The following is a 4,635-nucleotide window of genomic DNA, read 5'->3' as shown; positions in this document are numbered from 1 at the left end:
ATACTGAGTTCTAGAGACATTATTATAATTGTACGAGAATAAATAAAAGCCGTGTTCTGTCATCTTTGGTGTTCTGTAATGAGAAAATTCCAGGAACAAATGTAGTAGAGACTAACACGCATTTGCTATATCTTCCAGAGGTGGATGTAGTAACATAGCATGTTACATACACGACGAATGCCTTCTTCATTTATATTTACACACAGTGTAGAATGTTAGAATTGGTGGGGCTTTGTAACAAATGACTGGGGGGAGGTAGTTAAGAACAACAAAACAACAGCGCTGAATTGGGAGGATGTAGGAATGAGCAGTGACCTGCGTTATTTCTAGGGAATCCTGTAAAACTGGGCATCCTTTCATCTTGGGTCAGTGATGGAATCTGAGGAGCCAATGCCCTGATAGCCTGGTTGTTCTGTCAGATCCTTGCAAGTTGTTAACCCAAGAAAACAGACAACCAAACAGCTCTTCCTTTTCTTTTGTAGCCCAGTATAGAACTTTATTAGTGATGAAATTTGGTTCCTCATCAGTGGAGATGGCCTGATCACACAGCCATCTCCGTTCTAGGTCTGACCCTGGACATGTCACTAAATGTTCGGAGGCTCAGTTTCCTCTCTGTGACACTCTGCACCACAGAGTTTACTCTAACTGTGGCATGAGGTAATGTGTCTTAAAGCATATTGTAAAATGTAAAATACTTTATGAATGAAAGTGATAACTTTTTCTAGCAATTTGCAGGTGTGATAACAAAATTTTACAGACAAATATATCTACAAGTATGATTCCTTTCTGCCAATTCTAAGTCCAAACTCATTCTGCTTGCTACATGACAGGCCAATAAATCGAGAAACGAGGTGTTGGGGCAAGGAATAATGACTTTATTCAGAAAGCCAGCAGACCAAGAATATGGGAGACTAATGTCCTAGAGAACCACTTTACCCAAGTCAGAATTCAGGCTCCTTTTATACTAAAAAGGGGAGGGGTGTGGTTGGTTGTTGTAAACTTCTTGGTGCCAGAATCCTTTATTCTTGCAGCTGTCCACGTAGGTCAGGTGACGATGTTCCTGTAAACCTCCAACAAGACAAATGTTGTTCTCTGTTGTACAACTTTTTATCTCTATATGAATGGGAAAGTGTTCTACCCTTAAAGGTCAGAGCCTTGAGAATGGGCTATTCTGTATATTTCAGGCTCTAGGCAACATTCTTTCACAAAAGGTGCAGAACCAGCATGACTCAGCACAGGAAACAGAGCACAGGGTTGGAGCTAAAGGCACAGGTCTAACATGGAGTCAGATTTGTTCTTCCCTATGACATAAGGTAGGTCACAATGATAACGAGGAACTCTCTTTTTTAATCCCTCCTCATCATCTTTTATCTCTGATTTACATCTGATATTTGATACAGTAATTTTCATTTGCTTTTGAACTCAATGAAATGGCCACGTCATGTTCTCTGACTCTCTTGAGATGGTTAGACTCTTTCTGAGGTCTGGTTGCCGATGACAAATGCAGAACCCCTTGGAAGACTCTTCGGTAAATAATTTCTAGGTGGAGTAGGGGGCTGAAATGTTAGTTCGTGCCTAAATTTCCCCCCATCATGATCTGTGAGCTCAGTCTCTCCTCACAGTGGCCCAGTCAGCCATGGTGATAGATAGTCTGTAGTCTGGATCAAGTGCGTTTCATAAACGCATGAGACATCTGTGGGACTGAGTCTAGTGTTTACCATGAATCGTGCCTTCCTTGTTTGATTTTTCTTGCTCAGGGTCAGATGTGACATAAAATCCACATTAGTCAGTGCTGTAAATATCTTTTAGCAATAAAACCTAGGAGCATCTGATAAACGTGTAATCCGGTGAGGCACCAGACTAAGGCAGGAGTACAGGAGCTAGTGACTCGGGGGCTCTGGCTATCTTTCTCTGTTAACAAGTATTTTTGTTTTGTTCTTCTGCCAAGAATGGACTTTGTACAGCTCATTTAGATGAAAGAGAGAGAAACACTCATCCCCTACCCACCCCCACTACTGAAGAAGATATCTAGGCTTTTCTGTCTTTTGCAATGATGTCAAGGTTTGTCTCATTCTTCGCTGGATAATGTTTCCTTGTGGCCTTGGCCCTAATTCTTCTTGGCCTGCTTTAAACAGTCACTCATTTTTGGGGCAGCTGAACATGGGCTTGCTTCCTTGTCTGTGGCCAATAAATCCTTAAAATTCTTTCCATGTTCTTGCTCTTCTCCTAGGTTTTGCCAACAGCTTTGCAGCCACGGCCTTTGGCATGTGGTCCTGGGGAGGAATGGCCTCACAGTGTGCACTATTTAAACTATTCACTCTTTACCTTGCTCTTACTTACACTTTTCCTTTTATACTCCTTGTCTGTGCAGTTGAATTAATGAAAGTGAAGTGTGCTTATGATGCAAGTCCACTCTATTATCTGGGATCAGCCCACGTGCTCTGCACCCTGATTTTGTTATCTCAGCTCCAGCACCATGTTTGACCCATTTCCATTCTGCCCCAGAAGCAAACTGGAGATGACCACGGCAACATTCTGACTCCCCTGGCCATGCTTTGGTGGACAAGATTCTTTGGCCTTCCAGGTTGGGCTGGTGTTTATCAGATTCGAGGCTTTGGGGCCCTCTTCCCAATGCATCAGAGCTGAATAGTGTTTTGTCTCCTGCTCTGCTCTGTTACTGTCTGATTTCCAGTATTTGGGGACATGCATTTCTTGGAACACTACCTAGAAATTAGAAGACACAGAAAACAATCCCATATGTGCAAGTAGATAAAACTCAAAGACAAAACTAAAGCTGATTTTTAGAAATCTTGATGGCTTGCCAATCTCTTTCTTTGAGTTTTAGAAATGAACATGGCGCAGGGCTTACGAGGCTCCTGAACTCTCTGTAGAGATGGTCGCTAGGCATCCACTGATGTCCCAGAAAGAAAGCACACGTGAAAGAGTATATATTCATTTTCACAGAAGAAAGTCTTTATTTTTTAATTGTTTTAGGAGGGGTAATTAGGTTTGTTCATTTATTTATTTATTGGAGAGCTACTGGACATTGAACCTAGGACCTGGTGCGTGCTAAGCATGCACTCTACCACTTGAGCTGTACCCACCCCTCCTTCATGGAAGAAATTCTGTCATTTTCATCACATTTTCAAAGGAGTCGGACACCCTCCACCCCAATTATACACCATTGTTCTAAAGAGATTTTCTTATCCAATCAGGGGATGCCCCCACATCTGATTAACCACCCCTGAACTCCCAGTCAAAAAATAAAAGTGAGACTATTGATTCATTTTAAAATAAAAATTATTGAAAACAATATGCCTTATTTTACCTTTTTGGATTTGTGTATTATATATATAATTTTATATTTGTATATAAATATACTTTAATATTTTACATCTCTTTATAGAATCATATTATATATATGTATATATGGAAAGATGAGACTATACAAGTCCAAAATGCAAAGCATCGTACATACATATGCCTTTTTATATTGTGTATCATCTGTAAGTCCAAAATATTTATATACACATTTAAATGGAGCTGAGGTTCCCTATTCCAGTTCCCCTCCCACGTCTGAGATTCGCTCTCATTTCTGGAGTGTGTTTGGCGGGGCCATGACGATGCTTTCTGCCCTGCTGGCATCTGTTTACCAAGCCTCTTCTTATATCTTTGTGTGTTTAATGTTTCTTTTGGGAGAGGCTACTGTTGGTTTGCACTGAACCTGCTGTTTGTGCTTCTGCTTAAGGGACTGTGTTCTCATATTACATACATACATTTTTCCCCCTGTTTTTGAACAGAAAAAACAGTTTCTTGTGACTTGAGGGGAGAAAAAATTAAAAAGAGATTTCTGAGTGTTACGGCTCTTTTAGAATTCGTCTAGCACATTTTCCGGTCCACACTGGAAAGCCCCCATGGAAAAAAAACAGAGAGAGAGAGAGAGATACCCCTGTGTTATACCTTGAACAGGTGTTTCCACCGTTGAGAACTCTCACTTTCTTCCAATGTTTACATGGAACTTAACGCATAATTTTTTGAAGGGAAAAATAATGATTTGAGTTAACTGATAATCAAATGTTGTTTAACTGATCTTTCTTTTTTTTTGGAAAAAGGATTTATTTAAACAGTGACCTTTTTTAAAAAGTCAAATGACTTATTTGTTTAAGTAATTTTTTTTTTTCTCATTTATTTTGCCGAGAGTCTGCGCTGTGTGGTCTTCGTTAGCAATGATAGGCTTTCTGTGAATAAACAGCGCTGAGTCTGGGGAAATGCTGATGTTTGAAGCCAGGGAAATCAAGATTTGATGCCCAGCTAATAATACAGCTTAATGCTTCATACTTGCAATCTCTTCATCTCCAATAGCGGAGATAACAATGCTTGTTATGTAGGGTTGGTCATAAAATAACGATTGTACAGTCCTGGCACATGGCGGTGGTTATTTTTATGAATCTCGGAGGTATGTGTTCAATAAATGTGCTGTTATTAATGCCAACTGCATTGAAGAGACATGAGTCCTACTGCAACTGGTGACCAGAGGAAATCCAGCTGCGATGGAGAAGGCAGGCCCTTGATTTTGCTTCTTGGTAATTATACTTCATTTCCTTTGTTTGTAGAGGCCATTTACTGTCTGTATTG

At 40.3% G+C, this 4,635-nt stretch overlaps 1 non-coding gene across 1 annotated transcript; it reads left to right on the top strand.

Annotated features, from left to right (window-relative positions):
* Positions 1-3,852: 3,852 nt before the first annotated feature.
* Positions 3,853-3,914, top strand: LOC116660300. The gene has a single exon (XR_004315754.1). It is a non-coding gene; the product is annotated as a U7 small nuclear RNA (small nuclear RNA).
* Positions 3,915-4,635: the final 721 nt, after the last annotated feature.

This window comes from Camelus ferus, chromosome 27 (assembly GCF_009834535.1).
Source record: "Camelus ferus isolate YT-003-E chromosome 27, BCGSAC_Cfer_1.0, whole genome shotgun sequence".
Classification (NCBI taxonomy): Eukaryota; Metazoa; Chordata; class Mammalia; order Artiodactyla; family Camelidae; genus Camelus; species Camelus ferus.
Note: the sequence above shows the minus strand (reverse complement) of the source record. Positions and strands in the feature narration are given on the sequence as shown.